General features: G+C 40.9%; 1 long non-coding RNA gene across 1 annotated transcript in view; it reads right to left on the bottom strand.

Moving 5' to 3' along the window:
- Nucleotides 1-19,074, bottom strand: part of LOC138159368 (uncharacterized) — a 29,741-nt gene that overhangs the window by 7,301 nt on the left and 3,366 nt on the right. The window contains exon 3 of the long non-coding RNA XR_011167878.1: nt 5,815-5,908. This is a non-coding gene — a long non-coding RNA (uncharacterized lncRNA). The remainder of the gene's footprint in view (nt 1-5,814; nt 5,909-19,074) is intronic.

Below are 19,074 nucleotides of genomic sequence, written 5' to 3'. Positions count from 1 at the left end.
AGCACCTGAACTTATGAGATCACAAGCCCTTGGTATGCACACATGTTTTCCCCATGAGGTGATGTATAGCTGAGAATCATGGGACACCTGAATCTCCCAAGATTCTTGGATGTAAAAACAATGACGAGATAATAGCTTGCATTTACATAGCACTCTAAGGTTTGCAAAGAGCTTTACAAATATTATCTCATTTGATTCTCAGGACAACCTTGAGAGGTAGGGGTAATTATTATTCCCATCATAGAGATGAGGACCCTGAGGCAGACAAAGTCAGAGTGAAGTGTCCAAGGGTCACACAGCTAGTTAGGTGTCTGAGGCTGGGTGGGAACTCAAGATCTTCTTGACTTCAGATCCTGCACACTATCTACTGTACTACCTAGCTCAAACAAATCACTGGCAATGGTTTATGCATAAGAATCAATTAATCAGTCAATCAACAAGCATTTATTAAACACCCACAATGTGCCAAGGACTGTGCTAGGCTCTAGAGATGTAAAGATAAAGGCAAGAATAGAAGGCAATGTGAAATTCTCATGGGAAAAACCACTGACCTGGAAAATCGATCCAGGAGAGATAATTTTAAAATTATTGGACTACCTGAAAGCCATGATCAAAGAAAGAACCTAGAAATCATCCTCCAGGAAGTTCTCAAAGAAAACTGCCCTGATGTTTTAGAACCAGAGGGCAAAATAGAGTTTGAAAGAATCTACCGATCACCTCCTGAAAAAGATCCCCAAAAGAAAACTCCTAGGAATATTATAGCCAGGTCCTGGAATTCCCAGATTAAGGAGAGAATATTACAAGCAGCCAGGAAGAAACAATTTGAATATTGTGGAAACACAATCAGGATAACCCAGGATCTGGCAGCTTCTACACTGAGGGATTGAAGGACTTGGAATATGATATTCTGGAGGTCAAAGGAACTGGGATTAAAACCAAGAATCACTTACCCAGCAAAACTGAGTATCATGTTTCAGGGGAAAATATGGTCATTCAGTGGAATAGAGGACTTTCAAGCATTCTTGATGAAAAAAACCAGAGTTGAATAGAAAATTTGCCATTCAGATACAAGAAGCAAGAGAAGCATGAGAAGGTAAACAGGGAAAAGAAATCATAAGGAACTTATCAAAGTTGAACTATTTACATTCTATTTATTTTAAATATATAATAATTTATATATATAATAATTTACATTACTACATGGAGAAATGATAATTGTAACTGATGAAACTTTTCTCAGTATGAAAATAGTTGAAGGGAATAGAAATATATATGTCTATATAGGAGGGTATATGGTCATATGAATACATATGTGAATGTGTGTATATATGTGTACAAGTATACATAGATAGAGGGCACAGGGTCAATTTAATAGGAAGGGATGATACTTAAAAGGTGAAATTAAGAGGTGAGAGAGGAACATAATGAGAGGAAATAGGGAGAGAAAGAATGGGGTAAACTATCTCATATAGAAGAGGCAAGAGAAAATGGTTACAATGGAGGGGAAGAACAGAAAGGCAAAAAGGAATGGGTTAACCTTATTCCCATTGAATTTGGCTTAGAGAGGGAATGACATACACACTAAATAGGGTATCTCACTCTACAAGAGAGTAAGGGGGAAGGGGATGAGAGGGGGGATGATGGAAGGGAGGGCAGGCTGGGGAGGGGGAGGGAAGTTGGAAGCACCCACTTTTGAAAAGGGACAGGATCAAAATAGAACAGTGGGAGGTGGGATAGGAGGCAGGGAAATATAGTCAGTCTTTTACAATATATGCACTATGAAAACGTTTTGCATTAGCTACACATGTACAACCTATACTGAATTGCTTATCTTCCCAGTGAGGGGGGGTGACAAGGGAGGAAGGGAATGAATCTGAACCTCAAAATTTTAAAATCAAATGTTTAATATATATATATATTCTATTATTAATATTATTTGACATGTAAATGGGAAATAAGATATACAGGCACTGGGGCATAGAGATCCACTGTGCCCTACTGGAAAGTTGGAGGGGGTATGGGACAAGATATGGGAGAGAGCAGATTGGAGGAGGGGATATCCAGTGGGGTCACTATTTTGGGGCGGTGGGTAGGGGAAAAATGGGGGGAAAATTTGTAACTCAAAATCTTGTGGAAATGAATGATGTAAATCAGAAGTTAATAAAGCATTTGATTAAAAAAAAACAGAAAAAAATAAATAAAAGAAAGGTATTGGGAAGTGATAGGGGCCTAAAGAATGTGAGCACTGGGAGAAGGGAAGGGAGTAAGCATTTAAATAGTACCTACTATGTGCCAGGCATGGTGATAAGCTTTGTATAATTATCTCATGTGATCCTCACAACAACCCTGGGAGGTAGGTACTGTTATTATGAGCAAATTGAGGCAAAGGTTAAGTAACTTGCCCAGGGTCACATAGGTAGTAAATGTCTGAGGCTGGTTTGGGGGGTGGGGGGAGAGAGAGAGAGAGAGACAGACAGACAGACAGACAGACAGAGACAGATACAGAGACAGAAACAGGGAGGGAAAGAGAGAGACAGAGAGACAGAGACAGACAGAGAGACAGAGAGAGACAGACAGAGAGACAGAGACAGAGAGATAGACAGAGACAAACAGAGACAGAGAGGAAAAGAGATACTGAGAGAGATGCCCCAAAGGACAGAAAATGCATACTTCGAAAAAGAGATCAGTCAGTCATCTTTATGAAATCAAGGGATGGTAAATGGAAAATGCAAATAGTGCAGTGATTCCCATGGAATTTTTAAAGTGATAGTATGAGGGTACCAGCACATCAGAGATTCATGGGAAGATGTGGACAAAGTTCCCAGAGGATGAGTTGATTACATGAATGGTTTTGAGTTGTACTATCAGAGGAAATTTTCACATCTATGGGACCAAAGAGCAGTTTTATCAGGAGGAAGAAAAGTGTGGTGTAATCAAACCATCAGATACACAGAAAATGCTGGCTTCATCTCCCTGCAAAGGTTATGACCGAAGTCACTCTTGTAAGGATCCTACTGAGTGCTAAATTGGGATCCCTAATGTTTGTCCTTTGTAGCTCCAAGATAGGGGATGAAGGTGTATTTTTACTATGTAAAGGGCATCTATTATTCAAAGAAGGGGCATCCTGCCCAGCAGAGAGTACACATCTTTCTGTAGTCTGTTTTGCCACTAACTGCCTGTGTGACTTTGGTTAAGCGTCGGTCAGAACTGCACTTCCATCCTACGTAACACATAGCCCTGTCTGTTCTAGAATTGCCTGCGTCTGTCTCATGTATTGTAGCATAGCCTCCTTTTCTTGAAGGATCCCTAGTCCCAGGTTGTATCTGTGTCCTAGTTATGGAGGTTTTATTGTGTAAAAGAGGTCACTCCAGAGTTCAGGCCGAAATCTGGTGGCATTCTGTTCTCCACCTAAAACGTGATTGATTGGTGTATCCTCAGAGTGAGAATGAATGGGGTGCTGAAATGTGACTGCATCCAAGAAGACATCACTGAAGTCCAGTGGTCTCTGAAGTCATAGCCAACCACTTCCCTCTCGATGCTTAATAATTGAGCGCTGATGAGAATAAATGCTTGTGGTAGACCACATGCTGTCTGAACCTCCTGGCAGAAAGACCCAGAGCATCTTTTGGGGGAAATTCTCACTTCCTTACCTCAGATAACCTGGAAACTTCAGTATTCAACTGTCTTCTCGCTCTGGAGGATATAATTATATCCCTTCCAAGCACACAGATTCACAAGGCTCAAAATATGAACAGGTTTATTTAGAGCAACAGTTTTCAAAATGTGATTCGAGGACCCCGAGCCCCTAGGCACTTTCAGGAGGCCTTTTCAGGAAGTCTTCAAGGTCAAAATATTGACATAATAGTACTATAACGTTATTTGCCTTATAAAATTCTCTTTCTTTTTTTAACTACATATCTGTGTGAGGTCAGATTTTCTTTACATACTTCAATCAGGTTCAGGGATAGTCTATCAAATATGCTCTATAATATGTAGACAATCTCTGATAATGGCCATGTAACTAATTACCAGTATCAAGTAGCCTAAGGAAAAAAAACCAACTAGAATATAAAACAGTACATTGCAGGTTACTATAGGGGATGAAACTAAGGGTCAAATTTTCTATTTCTCCCCACCATTCTTCTCACTTGGCTGAACATGGGGTAGAGAAGAAAAGGGATTGAGATTCAAACCTTGATTAGAAATGGGGAAGCCAGGAGACCTAAGCCTTTTGAGGAAGCCAGAAAAGAAAGGAGCTATGACTGAACGGAACTCAAAATCGTTGAGGCAGCAAGATCTAGCAGAAAGAATGCTGGATTTGGAGTTAGAAAATCTGAGTTCAAATCCTGACTCTGCTATTTACTACCACTGTGATCTTGGGCAAGGTATCTTTGTACGTCAGTTTTCTCATCTGGAAAATTTGGAAGTTGGACTTGATAAGCTCTCAGGTCCCTTTCCTCTCTAAATCTGCTTGCTGGCCCATCCTGATGTAGCCCTTGGTTTGGGCTGATCTCCTGATCAGCTGTCTCTAACTTGTTTCTCAGTCTTATTGGCATCTGGAGTTCCTGCTGAGTTTATCTCCTCTCTGATGACAGTTATTCTGGTAGTGGAAAAAGAATAGATCGGATGGGCCAGAGAATGGAGGGGGAAAGACCCATTAGGGAGTTATACAATAATCTTGGTGGATGGTAATGAAGGGTCTACATTAGGGTGACAGCAATGGGAATGGAAAGCAAGGTGAAGATATGAGATATGTTAAAGAGGTAGAGGGGACTGGCCTTGGTAATGGAGTGGATGTGAGAGAAGGAGAGTCAAGGATTATTAAGATGGGTATTAACATAGAAGACTAGGTAAATAATAGAACAGAAATAGTGAAGTCAGAAGAAGGAACAGCATTTCCCCCTTACTAGTATTTCATTTTTTCCAATTACGTGTAAAGAGAATTTTCAATATTCACTTTTGTAAGATTTTGAGTTACAAATTTTCCCCCCTCCCTCTCCTAGCTCCTCCCCAAGATGGTGAGCAATCTGATGTAGGTTATACACGTACAATCATATTAAACATATTTCCACTTTAATCATGTTGTGAAAGAAGAATCAGAACAAAAGGGGAAAATCATTAGAAAAAACAACAAAAAAAGAGAGTGAATAGTCTGCTTTGATCTGCATTCAGACTCCATAGTTCTTTCTCTGCATGTGGACAGCATTTTCCATCATGGGTCTTTTGGAATTGGCTTAGCGTTTTAATTTTTAATTGTCTTAGCAATTGCATTGCTGAGAAGAGATAAACCTATCAAAGTTGATCATCACACAATGTTGCTGTGTACAATGCTTTCCTGGTTCTGCTCACTTCACTCAGAATCAGTTCAGAAGGAACAAATTTTGAGGGAAAGTCAATAGACTAAATTTTAGATATGTTGAACCTATGGTGAGGGCAAGATTTCCAGGTAGACATACTACATAGGCCATTGGATGTGGGTCTGAAGTTCCACAAAGTGGCCAGGGCTAGTAACCACGTGCATGAAGGAAAAAAATGTGTCCAGGAGAGTGAATAATATTACCCAAGGTTCCTGACCCAAGATGGATTTATTTAGAGAAAGGCTGTATGAGGACTGAGGAGAGATGTTGCCACCTTAGGGGTTAGGGAGAGGATGAAAAGCAAAGAGGTCCAGAAGTAAGAGGAGAACCCAGAGATTGGGATCTGAAGTCAAGAGAGCATTCAGAAGGAAGGAAGTACTTAAGTATCAAATGCTGCAGAGAAATCAAGGAGGAAATGACTATACTGGTAGGTTGAGAAAAGGCATTGGTGACTGACCTGATTGGATTAGATGGTCTGCATCAAAGGTCCTTTGTAGCTCTAACATACAATAGTTCCACATCTCCTCTTCCTCCTCTGTTAGTCTGTCAGTCTATAAACAATTATTAAGACCTTACTATGTGCCAGGCATTATGTTAAGTGCTGGGGTTACAAAGAAAGGCAAACCCCCCCCAAAGCATTCTTTGTTCTCAAGGAGCTCATAGGCTAATCGGAGAGACAACATGCAAATAACTATTTACAAACAAGTTATATATCTATATCTATATATGATAAATTGAGATAAATAATCAACAAAATGAAGGCACTAGAATTAAGATGGATCAGGCAAAGGTTTCCTGTAGAAGGTAGAATTTTAGCTGGAACCTGAAAGAAACCAAGAGGCCTTTCCAGGAATGGAGGTTACAGTCAGGGAAAATGCCTGGAGCGGGCAGATGGGGTGTCTTATTAGAACAAAAGTAAGGAGAGCGGTGCCAATGGATCACAGAATACTTGAGAGTGATATAAGGCCGTGGTGTCAAACTCAAATAGAAATGGGAGCACTAAATGAATTATAGGGATCCCTGCCATTATATATTGACCTAGAAGACAACATATTAACATTATCTATATCGGCGGTCACATGAAGCCAGTGGACTATGTGTTTAACACCTATGGTGTAAGAAGACTGCAAAGATGGTGGGAATAGGGGGAAAGGGTAGATCATGAAGGGCTTTGAATGCCAGGAAAACAACTGGAACATGTTCTCATGTGGCCTGGCCTCAAACTTCTGCCTTTCAGTCTTGGAGGAGGAATGGTATATATATGACAGCTTTTGGAGAAACTCATTAATTTGTTTGCTCACTCATTTACTCATTCATTCAGCCCAAAGACCTAGTCTGTCCCGCAGACCCCTGAAATGCCTCAGTACCATGATCAGACAGGGCACTAGAAAAGATTGTGCTGCATTTCTATTTCTTCTCTTAGTAAATGAGAGCCTGGTGTCTCCTGATGATCAGAGAGTCATATACAGTGTGGGAGCTGGGAAAATGATGCCCGGAAAGGAGATATGTCATACCCAAGGTCACACAGTTAGTCAGAGGCAGAGCCAGGCCTTACAACCAAGTCTCCTGCAGTGGTCTCCCATCCCTGTGTGGGGTCAGGGTACATGTTGTTCAGTCTACACATCAGCTTATCACTTCTTTTGTGGGGGTGGCAGCGCCAGCAACAGTAGACTACGTCTCCTCTCAGGAGCAAAAACAACAGTCCCTGATAGAGAATTGAACATCCTTCAGCTTAAGAATAGGCCACACTCCTCCTCCATCATCCCTATGGCTTCTTTATCAGAGACTGGAGAGTAATGAAATCTTTGGAGAAAGCAGGGAAGGGGATGGGAAGAGACTGTTTTTCTGTAGAAATAATCTGTCTTAAGGGAAGAATTAGAGTCTTGTGAATACCTGCCTGAGGTTGCTATGGCAAAAAGTAGAACAGAATATTATGATCAACGTGACTTTGAGTTGGAAGGACAAAATTCTCTTCATTTTAAGGGGGCCATTTGACTTAGTAACTTTGCTATATCCAGATGCCCTTTGCCCAGGAAGCCATTGTCTAGAGGTTTAGGCCACAGTTTGAGAATAAAAAGGTCCCATTAGCGTACCTCAGGTTCTCCCCTGAAATTTCCTTCCGGATTCCAACAAGCTTGAGACAGCTAGGTGGTAGAGTGGATGGAATGCTGGGCCTGGAGTCAAGGAAGACCTGAATTCAAGTACAGCCTTAGACACTTACTAACTGGGCAATCACTTAACTTCAGGCTCTCCATCTATAAAATGGAAATAATAATAGCACCTACCTTGGAGGGTTGTTAGATCAAATGAGATAATATTTGGAAAGTGCCTAGTGTAGCGTCTGGCATGTATTATAGGTGCTTAATAAATGTTCATTTCCTTATTTTAGCTCAGGCACCCCACCCCCAATTTCTCCCTAATACCTGCACTCTCCCCACAGCTCTTTCCATTGTCCTCAGGGCAAGTCCCATTCTCTGCTTAGCCCCTGTGCCAATGATTTCATTTCTTATGAATTGGGAGAATCCCCTCTCCCCAACCCCAAGTACAATTAGTTAGATCCCTAAGGCAACACTGGAAGTTAGATCTGGAAGTTTTGGGGAAATGATGGGTTCTAAGAAACTGTTAAAGTTACAGTCACTAGAAAAATGAGGAACTTCACCTCAGTCCTTATGACCCTAACCAATACCTCAGAATCAGGCAAGGGACCAGACCTGAGAGAGACAAAGAGACAGAAACAAAAACAGAGACTTCCTTGTATCACAGAGAAGGCAAGGTCCTCCAGAGATCATGACAAACATAGTCCTCTGAATCAAAACTGGGCTGCATCTGTTCAGGATTTTTTTTTAATGGTGTGAATATTTTTGAGGGGGTGGGGATAGAGTTTAGAGGAAGTTAGAAGGTTCTGTCATATAGAACTTTTCTGGCAGCTCAAGAAACTCAGAATGAGGCTGCCATTGTTAATACACTATTAAAAATGGGAAGGTTCCCCAAGAGCCATTCCCTATAGAAGCCATAAGACAGTGGGGGAAAATATTGCCAAACTTTCTGTAGAAAAAAAAGAATGCTGGGGCAGCTGGAATCTGGAGGACCTGAGTTCAAATTCGGCCTTCGATACTTTAACACTTACTAGCTGTGTGGCCTTGGGCAAGTCACTTAACTCCAACTGCCCTGTCTTCCCCCCTCCAAAAAGACAACAAAAAAAAAAGACAAAAAGAATGCCGCCCTCTCCCCCTATGCTCTCCCAACAAGTCCTTATATGCCTGAAAAAAACCTTATATTTTCAGGAAGGTCTGTGGTCCTTGTCTGGGATCCACATGGACCTATGCCAAACACATGTTTTTTCAGATGATCCCAATAACCAGGGGACATCCTAGAAAGAAAATGGTGTTATGACCTTACTACCCTCACACTTGTGGTATAGTCCTACAAAATCTTCTCTTAAATGTCATTTCCTTTGGATCTAGAAGTAATGTTATAGCAGCAAGTTTGCAGGCTTTGGCATCAAGAGACCTGAGTTTGAATTCTGGCCCTGCCACTTACTATCTTTACATTGGTAAGGTCGCTTAATCACTCTAGGTCTCAAGTTTCCTCTTCTGCAAAATGAAGGAACTGATAAACTAAATTCTGCATAGTGATAACCAAGCTTACAATCAGAGAAAAGGTGATGAATTCGTGACTATGTAATGTTACATAATCAGCTAGATGTGGTTGATAAGACAGTCATTTTCATTAAATGAGCTTTTTCTTTGTTACAAGGAAGTAGGGGAAAGGGAGAGGGTTTATTTAGAAATAACTATGATGTAAAACAAGAGGCTTCAATGAAACGTTCTGTAAATAGGAGTTTGGTCGGTCTAGCTAACTCCTGACATCCTCTCCACCTCTAAATCTGTCGTTTTGAATTTTGAAAGTGAAGGGACAAAATATGTATAAACACAAAGCAAAGCACTGAGGGTCTTAGGATGCCCCCAAATTTTTTAAAATGTGAAATAAGATGTCTCATTTTGGTCAATATTAGATGCAAGACACTTTCTTCAAAAGCTAAAGGGTCTCACTTCACTGACATCTACTCCAGGTGAAATGTATAAATATTTTATTCTATTCTTTGTAGACTCTGGAATGGAGAAGCACTCTCAAAAAGTTGGCATCATGAAGGCTGTTTCTCTCTCTCTCTTTCTCTGTCTCTGTCTGTCTGTCTGGCTCTCTTAAGGAGCAGCCTCAGGGTGAATTTTAGTAAGATGTTGAGCAGTTAGGGGTTTGGGAGAAAGGACCAGGACAAGGAATCTGTGAGATTGCAAGAGAAGGGAGAGAAGAGAGAAAGTGGAAGGAAAGAGTCAGAAATGAGGCTGATGAACTTAGTCTTCTTCATGCAGATGTATTTAAAAGTTATTTCTGGGAAGTTGCTACAGATGCCCTTTTACCTTAATGTGGCCTTCCTGGCACCCAAGATGGAGCTGAAATTCAAAGGCAAGGAGGTTACTGATGTTTACTTTTGGAGAAGCAGAAAAATAGTTTCTGAGCAACACAGGAGTGATGGAAAGAGGACGTTGGAGGAAGGAAGGAGCTGGAGAGACGTTCTTCCTCCTCCAAGAGCTGTATCCCCTTTTCAGCCACATAGTAAAGAAAAAAGGTACTTTCCTTTCAGCTGTGTGTATGACCTCAAGATTAATTTTGTTTCATTTTTTGAGAGATAGGGTAGTGGATAGAAAATCAGCCTCAGAGCTAGGAAGACCTAGGTTCCTTTTCTGCCTCTGATACATAGATACAAGGTAGGTGACACTAAGCAAGTCACTTAACTTTTGGCCCAAGCAACTTTTCAAGACCTGACAGTGCAGAGCAAATATAGATCTGTGTTAATAAAGGGAGTTCTCTATAAAAATAAATGAACAGATTTATTTAAAAATATCAAATTTATTTCTCTAGTAAACCCTGAACCTGAACCCTGGATCATTCAATACCACTGTTGCTTAGAGGCTCTCCAGGTGTCATTTTGCAAGCTGAACTGAGATTAGAAGCAAAACCTACACCACTTTAGGGGTGGACTCTTATTCAAGTGTAATAAACAATAACCTTGACATTTATATAGTGTTTGATAACAGTCCTGTTATTAATTAGCCCCCATTTTACAGATGATGAAACGGAGGCTGAGACCTAGTTCTTCCTGCCTCAAAGTCCTGCACTCTACTCACTATGCTGCAATAAACTGACTTAAGCCCTGCAGATGAGCAGAGGGCAATTGACCACCATTCTGAACAATTTCTGCCTTTTCCTTTAAACAAATCTCCCCATAATGGGACCTAAAAACGGCTAGAAAATAGCCGGAAAGAAGTGTCAGTGGTTTGGAAAGTCCCAGGACAGAATAAGACAGTTCACTGTGGAGAAAGAAATAGTTATCCCTTCCACATCACGGGGGTTGGGGGCACCTGTGATCTGGAAAATCTATGTAAAATTTCTTGGTCCTCCCTTCGTACCATAGAGGAAAGCTGAATTATTATGGTATTCTAAGATAAACTATATTGATATTATATAATACTATACATTTTTTAATGCTTTTCTGAGTTTCTAAACTTTTTCTGTTGTTTCTTGGCTTTGTGTATCATCTGCAGCTTCCGCAAAACTCCCCCCAAATTCTCATTTAATTTCTTATGCCAGTCTCGGATATATTGAAACCATGATCAGGAAATTTGCAACATGGAAGGGATAACCGGAATTGGAAGAACTTGGACTAGGTATGAGGAGACCTGCATGCTAGGGCTGACTACTCTCCCCATCCCCCTTCTCTGTGTGACTTCAGCAAATCACTCTGGAGGCCTGTTTTATTACCTGTAAAATGAGGTGGTTGAAGTGGATCTCCATGGTCATTCCCAGTTTTATCTGACATTCTATCATTTTAAGAAAGGGAACTGGGAAGCTCCTGGGACCTTACCTAGGATTCTCACTAAGTCTGTTCTATAATGTTAGAAGGAGGTTTTAAAGTAGTATTCAGAGTATATACTCAATGAGGTCAGTGCCTGGTTCACAGTCTTTCCTCAGCTCCTGCCTCATGCTAGAGGACTTCAGAGAGCATGGTAACACTCTCTTAAACACCTTAATCTTACAGTTTTTCAGTTTAGTCATTTCACATGACTTACTCCTCCACCCCACCTCAGCCATACACAAAGATGGTGATACCCTTGATCTTGCTACCACTCACAGATGTAACTGCTTTCATATTCACCAGCTCTGAAATTCCCCTCTTTGTTCACAATTTATTGCCATTTCACAATTTATAGTCATTTCATCACACAACTTCTTGTCATTGCTTTGCAGCACCGAATCCATTTCTTCATTCAAACCACGACCTCTCATCTCTCAACCTCTCAGTTCTTTCACAGGCCATTACCCTTCCTTTAGCTATACTCTCCTCCCTTCCCCATCTTGACTCTTTGGAAAACCAATTTAATTCTAAACTGTCCTCTCTCTTGAGTCCATTATCCCTATCTTAACACCAATCATTCCCTACCAAGTCTCAACCTTGGATAACTTCATAATCCACTGCCATCATTCTACACATGATGCCAAATGAACCTGGAGAAACTGAATGGGTCTGCTAAAAAATTGTTACATAATCTCAACCAAGCTCTCCTGTTACAAGGCAATTCTTTCACACCTCCTTAATTAACTTGCCATTATACTCACTACAGTAGCTTTTACAAACTTTTCCAATTCTCCTCAAAGCTCCCATGGTTCCTCTCTCCTTCCCCTCTCATCTGAGAACCGGAAAACATTGAAGTCATTTGCCCAGAACTTCCCTCATCCTTATCTCCCATCACCCAGATGCCTTCTGTCACCTTCTGCTACTATTTCCTCCTTCTCAAAGGTCTCACATAACGAGGTGGCCCTTCTTGCCAAGGTCAGCCCCTCTACATGCACAAGTGATCTCATTCCATCTTGTCTCCTCCAGCAGATTGTTCCCCCCCCCCCCAATTTATCTTTAATCCTTCCTTGTCTAGTGGTTACTTACAAATATGCCCATGTCTCCCCCACCCTCAAAAATCCTCTCTTGATCCACCCATCCCTCCTGGTTATCATCCCATATCTTTCCTCCCTTTTGTGGATCAACTCCTTGAGAAGGCTGTCCATAATGGGCACATCCACTTCCTTTCCTCTCATTCTCTTCTTAACTCTACAATCTGGCTTCAACTGCATCATTCAACCAAAACTGCTCTCTCCAAAGTCACTAACGTTTTCTTAATCGCCAAATCCAATGGTCTTTTCTCGGTTCTCACCCTTGACTTCTCTGCAGCCTTTGACACTGTCCATTGATCGCCCTTCTTCTCCTTTATACTCTCTTCTCTCCAGGTTTTGGGGCATTCATTACTCTCTCCTGATTCTCCTCCCACCCTTCTGAGATGAAGTCGTCTCAGTCTCCTTTGCTGGATCTTCATGCAGGTCACCCCCACTAACTGTAGGTATTCTAGAGAGCCCTGTCCCAAGAACTCTTCTTCTCTCCCTTTATTTTGATTGGTGATCTCATCAGTTCCCACAGATTCAATTATCATCTCTATGATAACAATTCTCAATTCTACTAATTCAGCCCTTATCTTTGTGCTGATCTCCTGCATCTCCAACTGATTATTGGACATCTTAAACTCAAGGTGTCCAAAACTGAACTCATTATCTTTCCATCAAAACTCTCCCGTCTTCCTAACTTTCCCATTATTATTGTCAAGGGTACCAACATCCAGGACTCCATGTCCTCATGCCTGAACTATAGTAATTGCCTGCTCATTAGTCTTCCTACTGCAGATCTCCCCAATATAAGATCTTCTTTTGGGGGTTTTGCTCATATCTAGAGTCTCTGCAAAAGGTATTAACATAGTCACTTCTAAAAAGATATTTGGTAGATGATATGATGATATACTTAGAGAATCCTAGAGAATCAAGTAAAAAACTGCTTGAGACAATAAATAAATTTGGCAAAGTTGCAGGATATAAAATAAACCCACATAAATCCTCGGCATTCCTATATATTTCCAATGAAATTCAACAGCAAGAAATAGAAAGAGAAATCCCATTTAAAGTTACTGTAGACATTATAAAATATTTGGGAATCTACCTGCCAAAACAAACCCAGGACCTGTATGATCATAAGTAAAAAACACTCTTCACACAAATAAAGTCAGATCTAACTAATTGGAAAAATATCAATTGCTCATGGCTGGGTGTAGCAGCAAGCACCCCAAGAGTCCTCAGGGTGTCTGCCACCACAGGTTCTTAGATCTGCTTCGTTAAAGAAAAGCAACTCAGAATGGGTTAACAAGCTTACTTTATAATCAGTCAAACATATGTATCATTTACCTAGTTCAGGGGAAAAAGGTCAGCACCCCGAACTTCAAAGTATACAGACAGAATTATCAAGACAGAAACAGATCAAGTAGACAGATTTCCAAACTGTCCAACCATTATATCCATACCAAACAACATCTGGGTTTCAAAGCCGGGGTGCTGTGGACAACGGCTAGCCCAGAGTTTCATCAAATCACAGAACACTTCTCAAAGTGAGCCCCAAAACAAAGCTACACATCAGGGCTTATATAGCCTTCTCCTGGCTCAGAGAATGTAACAACCTTATTGACCCACTGGCCAATCAAGAAGTATCTACTGAAAAACAAGCCTCCCACCCCAGGCTCCAGGTGCACTTTAGCCTAGGGGCAGGGAAGATCTTTAAAATTTACCTTCCCATTATACTGGGTCGAGCTAATACAATAAAAATGACAATCTTACCTAAATTAAATTATATATTTAGTGCCATACCAATTAATTTACTAAAAAACTACTTTATAGAGTTAGAAAAAATAGTAACAAAATTCATTTGGAAGAATAAACAGTCCAGATTATCAAGGGAATTAATGAAAAGAAATGCTAGGGAAGGTGGACTAGCTTTACCAGATTTCAATCTGTACTATAAAGCAGCAGTCATCAAAACTACTTGGTATTGGCTGAGGAATAGAGGAGTGGATCAATGGAATAGATTAGGCACACGAGATTCAGAAGTCAATGACTATAGTAATGTATTGTTTGATAAACCTCCAGACCCTGGTTTTTGGGATAAGAACTCACTATTTGACAAAAACTGCTGGGAAAACTGGAATACAGTGTGGCAGAAACTGGGCATAGACCATTATCTAACACCATATACCAAAATCAAGTCTAAATGGGTTCATGATCTAGGTATAAAGGTTGATACTGTAAGCAGTCTGCTAAAACAAGGAATAGTTTACCTGTCAGACTTGTGGAGAAGGAAAGACTTTATGACTAAACAAGAATTAGAGAGCATTATAAAATGTAAAATGGATAATTTTGATTACATGAAATTGAAAAGTTTCTGTACAAATAAAGCCAATGTAACTAAGATTAAGAGGGAGGTGGGAAATTGGGAAAGAATCTTTACAACCTATGTCTCTGACAAAGGACTAATTTCTAAAATATACAGAGAATTGAGTCAAATTTATAAGAATACAAGTCATTCCCCAAGTGATAAATGGTCAAAGGATATGAACAGGCAGTTTTCAGAGAAAGAAATTAAAGCTATCTACAAGCACATGAAGAAATGCTCTAATTCACTATTGATTAGAGAAATGCAAATCAAAACAACTCTGAGGTACCACATCTCACCAGTCAGATTGGTTAAGATGACAAAACAGGAAAATGACAAATGCTGGAGAGGATGTGGGAAAACTGGAACACTAATGCATTGTTGGTGGAGTTGTGAACTGATCCAGCCTTTCTGGAAAGCAATCTGGAACTATGCCCAAAGGGCTATAAATACTTTCATACCCTTTGATCCAGCAATACCACTCCTAGGGTTATATCCCAAAGAGCTCATAGAAATGGGAGAAAGACCCATATGTACAAAAATGTTTATAGCAGCTCTTTTTGTTGTGGCAAAGAATTGGAAATTAAGGAGGTGCCCATCAATTGGGGAATGGCTGAACAAGTTGTGGTATATGCATGTTATGGAATACTATTGTGCTATAAGAAACGAGGAGCAGGCAGTCTTCATATTTACCTGGAGAGGCTTAAAAGAACTGATGCTGAATGAGAAGAGTAGAACCAGGAGAAATTTGTACACAATTACAGACACAACGTACATGTGATGACCAACTTTGATAGACTGGACTCTTCTCAGCAATGCAGGGATATAAGTCAATCCCAAAAGATGCATGATGGAGAGAAAAATGTGCATCCAGAGAAAGAACTAGAAAGAACTAAGTTTATATCCAGGTGGAAGCAAAATACCTGATCTTTTTCTCTTATTTGGTTTTATGTCCTCTTTACCATTTTTCATTCCAGCTGGTACAATCCATCCTTATAACCTGACCAATGTATAATGTGAAAGTATTTACAGATCCTATACTTGACTATAAGCCACCATGGGGGGGAGGGAGGGGGACAAAATGTGAAATTCAAGGAATTGTGGAATTGAATCCTGTAAACTAAAAGGAAACAAACAAATTAATAAATTTAAAAAAAAAAGAAAAAAAGATATTTGATGTAAAAAGCAGACAAGTGTAGGATAGTTATTTTTTTCCTCTACTACAGTGCAGTAGACAGAGTGGTGGGCCTGGAGTCAGGAAAACCTGAGTTTAAATCCAGCCTCAGACACAAATACTAGCCGTGTGACCCTGGGGCAAGTCATTTAAATCTTTTTTGCCTCAGTTTCCTCATTTGTGAAATGAGGATAATAATAGCACCTACCACTCAGGGATGTTGTGAGGACCAAATGAGATAATAAAGGTAGGGGCAGCTAGGTGGCACAGTGAATAGAGCACCAGCCCTGGAATCAGAAGGACCTGAGTTCAAATCTGGCCTCAGACACTTGATACTTACTAGCTGTGTGACCTTGGTCAAGTCATTTAACCCCAACTGCCTTGCCTTCCTCCTCCAAAAAAAAATAATTATAAAGCACTTAGCACAATGCCTGACACATTGTAAGTACTATATAAATGTTAGCTATTATTATTAAAATAATTCATAAGCATAATTGATACATGCTCAAAACATGAAGCAGTAACCCTTAATTCCTATTATACTCTCTCAGTAGGTCAAAACTTAAAATATTAAAAAATGGCATATTTTCTGGAACTGTTGAATGGATATTTAACTTTCACCTAGGCTCTGCACTGCCTGAACAGCTCACTTGAGGTCCATATCTTTTGGCAAGTAGGTCACAGCTTGAGCTCACTCTCTGACCTGTGATTGTATTCTTCAAAAAACTGTTTCAGTGGTCACCTCCTTCTGAGCACCCAGCACCCAGACCCAGGAGCTCTCAATTTCTCAGACTCATAAGATTGACACCAAGGCCAATCATCACCATCCCAGGTGTCTGTGTTCTAGGAAAGAAACATGAAGCATAAAAGGCAGCCAGACTCTTGAAGGTGATCTTCCAGGGTACCCAGACAAATACATCTACTTAAAATACACATGCTGCCATAGCAACGGGGGGACAAGGGGTAGAGAGGGAGACATCCCTCACACCAAGTCCAAGGGAGGGCCAAGGCATACTCAAGAAGAGGGGAAGAAGAAAGCTCAAGAGTGGAGTCACTCTTTTGAATGTTAGCCATTCCTGAGTGTGTCTGGTCTACACTTCTTGGCTCAGTGGCTGATCCTCTTAGATAAAGCCGCTCCCACCACACCAACACAGGGTCCAAAGGACCAATAAGGAGTCGTGGTGTCATCCCATAGTGAAAATCTCTCAGTAGTGAGCCAGAGTACCTGTCACTGGAAGTGGCCTGGGAGCTAAGCTTAGGTCTATGAACATGCTATGGGACATGCTCTAGCAAGAGAAGATAAGGGGGAAGAGGATTCCCTTGTTACCTTCCCTTACACAGAGAAGGAAGCTGTGACCCAAGGAGGTTAAGTCGCTTGCTCAATGCCACAGAAGTAAGATGAGAGATAAGATTTAACTCTAGGCCCCCTGACTCCAAAGCCAGTGCAATTCCCCTTGTTCCTTCCTATACAGTTATTTTCATAGAGGTGATAATTGAATGCATGGGGGATGATGAGATCTCACCAAGAGAGGGCATAGAGATAGAGACAGGAGAGGCTTAGGGCAGAGCCTTTGGGGACCCTCATGGTTAGGAGATGGGACTTCAATGATGACCTAACAAAGGGGCCTGATGAGAACAATGTCACAAAAGCTGAGGGAAGGGAGAATACCCAGGAGGAGATGGGCAGTCAGTATCAAAAGGAGTTCAAGAAGGATGAGGACTGAGAATAGGCCATCAGTTTTAACAGTTGGTAAGTTTGGAGAGAAGAGTTTCAGCAGAATGGTGGGGTCATAAGGAAGATTGTAAAGGGTTGAGAAGTGAGTGAGTGGGAGCTCAGGAAGTGAAAGCATCAAGTATAGACCGTTTTTCTCAGACTTTGACTATTACAGTAAAGAGAACCACCAGACTGTAGCTGGAAGGGATTGGAGATTTAGAACTGGAAGGAACCTTACAGGTCATTTTGTTTAATCCCCTTATTTTATGGATGAAGAAACTAGGGCCAGCTTAAATGACTTGCCTAAAGTCACAGGAGGAGTAAGATTGTGCCCAAGCAGACCCAACTCCAAACCACAGCAATATTGGCTCCGTCTGTTCTGGAAAGAGTAGATATGGTATATGTTCTCAGCTCTGAAAGGATTAAATACACCAGTGGTTTAAAAAAAAATAATAGAGTCAGTCACTCTCACAGGAAGCACAGGGATATAAACCTAGTTCTGAATACAAAACCAGAATTGTGCCATGATGATATTAGGGTTTAAAGATGGAAATGGCAAACCACCCCTGTATCTTTGCCAAGAAAACCCTAAATGGGGTCACAAAGAATCAGACGCAAGTGAAAAAATGACCAAACAATCTGATATTAGGCTTATATGGAGGGAGTTTTGAGGATGAGAAAGTTCGGAGTATGTTATAGGCAACAGGGAAAGGGAAGGGAATAAGTGCTGACAGGCCTTCTATATGCCAGCTGCCTCTGAAGAGTCTGAAGATGAGAATGAGAATAATCAATAGGACAGCACAAGCAGAAGGGTCAGTTTTGACAAGGAGAAGAGCCACCTCTTCATCAGTGACTAGAGAAAAAGAGAGAATGGGGGAAGGGAAAGGGAGGTAGAGCTGGAGAGGTCAGATGAGGGTGCTCACAATGGATGCTTTTCTCAGTCAAGTATAAGGTTAGTTCTTCAGCTGAGAGGAGAGGATGAGAGAACTCATGAAGTAAAGAGAGAAGGGAAAAGGAAGAAACAGGAAGGAAAAAGAAAGGAAGAGAAAAAAGAAGTCAGGGGGAGAAAGAAGGGAAAAGGAAGGAAGGCCAGAACAGAGAAATAGACAGGGAGAATCCCTTCAACAGGTATTTTTTATTAAGATATTACTGTGTACCAGGAAGAATACTGGAGGTCAAGATGAGAAGAAGGAAGGGTTTTGGAGAAAGGAAGGATGGGAATATGTGGCCAGAGATGATGGATGAACACTCATAGTTCTGATAGCTTGCTAGTTGGTCTCTCTGCCACAAAAGTCTCTCCCCACTCCAATCCATCCTCTACTCAATGTCAAAGTGATTTTCCTAAGCACAGATCTGACCCTGTCACACCCTCCCCACCTCAGTTTAATAAATTAAAGTGGCTCCCTATCACCTCCAAGATCAAATAGAAAATCTTCTGTTTGGTGTTCAAAGCCCTTCATAGCATCTCATATGT

This window comes from Petaurus breviceps, unplaced genomic scaffold (genome assembly GCF_028583685.1).
Source record: "Petaurus breviceps papuanus isolate PSGF00001 unplaced genomic scaffold, PetGlider_PUasm1.0 118, whole genome shotgun sequence".
NCBI lineage: Eukaryota > Metazoa > Chordata > Mammalia > Diprotodontia > Petauridae > Petaurus > Petaurus breviceps.
This window is presented reverse-complemented; position numbering and strand designations above follow the sequence as displayed.